This window comes from Lepisosteus oculatus, chromosome 27 (assembly GCF_040954835.1).
Source record: "Lepisosteus oculatus isolate fLepOcu1 chromosome 27, fLepOcu1.hap2, whole genome shotgun sequence".
Taxonomy (NCBI): Eukaryota; Metazoa; Chordata; class Actinopteri; order Semionotiformes; family Lepisosteidae; genus Lepisosteus; species Lepisosteus oculatus.
The window spans coordinates 11,470,906-11,476,996 of NC_090722.1; positions in this window are offsets into that span (position 1 = coordinate 11,470,906).

Consider the following 6,091-nt stretch of genomic DNA (forward strand, 5'->3'; position numbering starts at 1 on the left):
TTTTATTTCCGTGTTCGGTATTTAAGTCGTGTGCAAATTTGTAGATATTGTTTTGGCACAGCTCTATAGTTTTTAAACTGTTTCTGTATTATTATTGTTCTGCGCTGATGTGCGCAACTCTGATATTCTCAACAGCTCAAGCACACACGAGCCTTCTGGTGAATTTCCAACAGGATCTGACCTGACACACAGGTGTTAAGGCTTAATTTAGTCTAATATCCATTCTCAAGGTTTAATATACCTTGTAATAGAATTTATTTTAGGGGGGTTGAGTTTTGCCTATTTACTGTTGAGAAACATTTCTTCCAGTCGGTCAAATATTACCATCCTTGTATCCCCTTAGATAATTTTCTATTTCCTTAACATTCTGTTTAAATTAATATATTCTCTTGCATAATGTTCTTATTTCTGTATAACTAAATGGTAAATTATTTTGGTTCCAGATGAAAGCTCTCCGATTTTAAAAAGATATTCTGGTCTGTGGGCTGTTTGTTTTTTGTAGTGTTATGAAGTGACACTACAGATACAATGGGTAACACCTAGATTATGTCAACATTTCCCGTTTGCTGAAATGTAGATTCCCAGATTCAATGATCAAAGCATTTGTTAAGTTTACCCTAGTTGACCTTAGTTAATTAAGTTCTGGGTAAATGATTAAGTGCCCAGCGTTGATTAACAGTCCAGAAAGACACCAGGCCTAGGAAGCAAGTGGACAATAGAGGACACATCAAGAGGAGGACATGGGACAAGAGAGAGGACAAGAGTCCTTGTTCCAGATCACCCAGGAAGACTAAGTATTGTAACCTTGTTAAGAGACCGTGCTATTTTGCAGTTTTTAGGGAACTCTAATTTCCTGTGCCAAGAATCCCTTGGTTAAAAACAGCCTCTTGGTTAGTGGATGTATTTAGCTGGGGTGGTCAGCCAGAGCCCAGCCGGGAGAGAGTGCTGCAGAGTGGGCTAGAGAGGGCGTGCCCTGGACCGGGCCGAATAGTATGCCCCTGGAGGCCGGAACCGGTGCCGAGTCCCTAGTGAGCAGAGGGGAAGGGCCAGGGTCTGGAGCCGGGCGAGGCAGCGCGGGGAGCACCCCGCTGGGCCGCTCTTCAGGGGGTCTCCTCCCGAGACCAGGCCAAGCGCGCCCCTGAAGCCCAGAGCCAGCGCCGGCCGGATCAACCCGGGAAGCAGACTGGGAGTATCGGGAAGGCAGGGGCAGGAGGGACTCCGCTGGGACGCACTGGCGGGTGGGCCGGGGTGGACGGATCCGCAGTCGCCGAGGAGAAACTGACCAGGGCAGAGCAGCCGTTCAGCCGGTCAGCGAGGGCACGGCAACCTCCCCGCGGCGGACAGCATGTGACAGCAAGGCTGGAGCTCTGGGCGCCCTGTACTGTGTCCAGACCTCTGCAGCCAGACTAGCTCACAACACATCCCCCTGATTCTAGTACTACTAGAGCTGATACTACTGCCACTACTGCTGTGATCATTACTGCTGCCTTACCATCACTGCTGCTACTACTTGTGTGACTACTGGAGCTCTTTGCAGATTTTTTAGATCAGTGCTTAGTTTGTTTCCTTACTTTTTTACTTTACCTTCAGTTGCTTTAATTAAAAAATCAGACCCGTCATTATGTCTTGGCGTGTATTTTTCTCTTTTTACAGTGAGTGCAGACCCTTTACCTGTATTTTTTTTTCCTCCATGAATTACATCGGTCTCTGTCTTCCAGACGCCCCCAAGAACACCTCAGTGTCCATCAGCCCCTCTGGTGAAATAGCAGAAGGCAGTTCTGTCACCCTGACCTGCAGCAGCACTGCAAACCCTCCAGTGAAGAACTACAGCTGGTTTAAGATCAATGGAACTGGTCCATTATATAAAGGAGCCAACTACACCATCATTAACATCAGCTCTGCAGACAGCGGACAGTACTACTGTGAAGCACAGAGTGAGATTGGAGCTCTGAACTCTACTGCTGTGAATCTCACTGTAGCAGGTAGAAATGACTTTTCTCTGTTAAAGTATTCTATCTCTGGGTCAGAAATTCTTGATCCTTATATTTTTAGATATCTTTCAGCTTTGTGTAGGGGTCATTATTAGAAGTCATCTTGAAAAATTCAGATCTAAGACCAAAACATGCCTACCGAGCGTGATTTTACAGTGAGGTGAAAATATAATCGCTCACTATTGTTAATACAATACTAAATTACAATTCAGTCCTTCAGGGCTCTAGTGTCTGCAGTCAGGGGTTAAAGGTCACTGTGAATCTGGGCTCATGAAGACAGTAACTGGCTCAGTTCAGGTACTAAGGATTACTGTCTTGTAAGTGATTCTTAATCATTTTGAAATGATTCAGTAGTTATTTCGGTAAGGCTAACCACAAACCATCCTGAGGATAAGTGAAGTCCCGAACTGAATTATAACACAACCCACACCCTGGAGGATTCAACCACACAGAGCAGAAACAAACTTCTCTGAATCTCCTGTAGACCCACACAGCAGATATTCTTTCCACCCCGACAGCCTGGAGCGGCTCTCCACAGCTGCATCCTGACGGCTCGCTCTGAAGAGCCTCTCCTGCTTTGTGAATGAACTCTCTCGCCGCCCAGGCGCGAGTCAAGCCTCCTCTTCTCCCTCTCCCAGCCTCGGAGGAAACCGGCTCTTGAGCTTTGCTGTTCGAAGAAGGGAGAAGAAATGTGGGTCCCCCTGCAGGTTCAGGTCTCCCCAGCTTGACACATGTGAGGGGAGTGGGGTACTGGTCAGAGACCAGTCCCAGTTCACTGTCCACAATCCCAATAACCAAAATACACAAATCACTCATGGTTGATAAACATACACAGCACATACTTATTTAAAAGTACTTTATTAACTTATAACTACCAATTTGCTGTTTAAAATGTTAACAGTCTAAACCTGGGATATTCTGACCAATATTTTTCCTCATTGAAAAATCAACATCCTAATTGAATAATCATTTTTTTAATTGGAACATCTAATAGAGTTCTTAAGTTAAGTTAGAACCATACCTGGACCCTTCAATTAAATCTTAATTGAACATCCTAATTGACCTGTTGAAATTAAATCTTTATTGAACCCCCCTCCAAATAAATGCCAACAATCTAATCGAATCCTTGAATGACCACTTAGTTGAAACCCATATAGAATTAATGACTAATTGTTTTCAGCCCTGAGATTAAAAGCTATTTACTCAATTGCTGGTGACCCGGGATGTCCGCAAGTTTAAAAGCTGTGTCATCGGGGATGAGGGAACTGGTTGAAGCTCTAATCTCAGACAAAGGTAGCCGAGCTCAGAGATGAAGAACAGGGGTGTCAGATGAGCTGGGGGTGAAGAGTCCGTGATTGAGATCACAGTCTCATCTCATCTGTACAATCTGGGATCGAATGGCCAGAGTAGGGGACAGAGAAACGCACAGACGCCCTCAGACCCCGAGAAACCCCTTCTCTGTCTGACCCCGCAGCCCGGCTGGACGTGACGGTGCTCTCTTCAGCTGCTGGTGGCCCGGCTGGGGCGACGCTCCTCACGGCGCTGGCAGTGTTTGCTGTCTAGAGGTCAGCAGGCAGGTTCTCGTGATTCTCCCCCACTTCTTCACGTCACCTCTGGCCACAGCTGTCAGATGAGAGACGCACTGAGTGGCGTCATCACAAGGCAGGACGAGAAACGCACGTTATTGTTACTCTTGTTGTTGCAATAATAAAAAAAAAAACAGTCCGAGAAAATGTGAAAGCGCCTGAGACGGTGGTTTCGACACGTATCGCTTCCAGGGAACTCTGAAGTGGTGGGATTAACCGCTGACGGCTGGAAGCGGACTTTAATCGTGACCCTGACCTGTCCTGTGAGCAGGAGGACGAAAGACGCACCGCGCAGCTCGCCTGAGACTCCGGGCGAACAGGTGACGGGTTTCTTCTCACTCTGCTCCCCAGTGCGACTTTTTAATGGTGGAGAAACTCTTCTTCCTTTCATTTACAATATCGAAATGCAGCGGGAGTTGCAACGTGAGCGGGGTCAGCAGGGGTTCGAGCGCGAACTGGGCCAGTGCGCCGGACGCAGTGTCCGTCAGCCGCCGCTAGATGGCACCAGCACGAACCGGTCATGTAGTTCTGTGACGGTGCATGCAGCGCTCTCTCTATTAACCAAACAGCGCAGCAGATCTCGACACTGATGTCGCTGGATGACCATTCATCGTCGAATACATTTCAACGGAGAAACATTTTCCTCTCTGAAGCACAACTCTGCACGGATCGAGCCTATAGACTCCCCGCCCGGACACGCGCGCACGCACGGGAATGCCGTCACGCAGGCGTGTTTGTGCTGCTGTGGGAGACCCTGGCTGGGGCTGTGGAGGGGTGAGGAACCTCCTTGTTCGGAGTGGTGGGCAGAGGAGAAGATTCCCCAGGACAGCTCAACATGGGGAATAGGACCTACATGTGATAATGTCCAGGAGAGGTGAAGAAGGGAATTCTTCCGTGGTCAGGATTTGAGACTTATCTAGTCCAGAATATTAACATTGGTATGTAAGAAGGCTGTCCAGTCCTGTTCCTGGGGATGTTCTGGGTCTCTTTAAAGCAGCAGCAGCAGCTGGGTGAAACTGTTAATCTGGGCCAGGTGATACAGTGGCCTGCTGGTCTCACTTGTTCAGAGCTTAATTGTAGTGAAGACCCACAGCAATGCAATGCTCCAAAGCGTCCAGTGGGTGGCGCTGTTTGTCAAGTGAGGTGGCTAGAAGCTGTTCCCTGTTGCAGAACTGCTGGAAGGCCTCAGGGCTGCTGCTGCTGCACAGTGCTGTGGATGGAGATCTGAGGAGCAGGGAGGCACCCAAGAGAGAAAACCGCATCCCAGACCCGAGCAGCGAGGTCTCAGCAGGGCTGGTGAGACAGCGGGGAAGCGAGCAACACGGGGGGTCTCCACTGGCGGAAACACGCACATTATCCACCAGGCCAGAGCGGCCGCAGTGCGCGTGGGCTTGTGCAGGGGGGGCGCTCGGCCGTGGGCGGACCGGGGTCTCCGTCTCCACCGGGGCGCGGCGCCTCTCTCGCGCCAGGAGCGTCACGTCCCAGTCGGGCGAGAGCGGGCGTGAAGGACAGGGAGTGCTGTTACACCTGTGCAGCTGGCTGGTCAAAACAGTGTAAAACACACCTCATGAAAACCGTTTGCCCCCCTTTAGGTTGCACGTGTCTAGGAGAACTCCCGAACCCCAACTGCGCAAAGGTCACTTCAGACCGCACCAAGGGAGGAGGGCCGAGCCTGCTGCACCGTGGGCTCCAGGCGCTGGAGCAGCGGCGGTCTGGGGCAGAGCTCTCGGTCCGAGCGATCTGGGAAAAGCTTCCCTCTGCATCCCGGCTCTCCACGCTCGAGAGTGGCTCCTCTCTTTGTCTTCCTCTCGGCCGCTCACCTCTGTCGGATCTGCTCATCCCTGTGTTTCGCCGAGCTCCCCCTGCCACGTCCAGCAGGGACTCGGGCGCGTCGTGGAATATCGCCCGCGAGTGGATCAGTGCCGGGCGCCGCGGTCACGCAGGGATGTTCCGCCAGGGGGCGTCAGTCCGCTTGCTCGTGCGCTGTTCGTACCAGCGGTGCAGGACGGAGCGAGCGCCTGCTTCCTCGGGGCTGTGGTGTCTGCTGGGGTGTGAGGCGGAAAGGGCCAGTGTGGCGGTGAATCGCGCTGGTTGAAGAGAGCTGTGAAAAACAGCAAAATGCCACATAGAATCAGAAGCAACGGCATGTGATGTTTTTGCTGCTTTGGCGACACGTTCTCCTCTCGCTTGTCTCTCACTGTGATCCGTGTCGGGCTCGGCTTTGGCCCAGTCCGGAGCGACACTACTGCGCAATGACCAGGCCAGCAGTGCGCTGCGCTCCTTTCCGCTTTGTCAAACCCGGCGCGTAATCTCTTATGTAGTTTAAGATACACTGATACGAATCACCAGTGGCCATTAACATAGGTGTACTGTAAGAGACAGTGCTTTACGTAAATAGATGTGGGAGCATGCAACAAACTATCCAGACAGGTCGCTGAAGCCGATATTTTCAAGAAGCAGCTGAACCAGATCTTCAGATCGATATAACTGTTATTTATGAGCTTCCAATAGCGT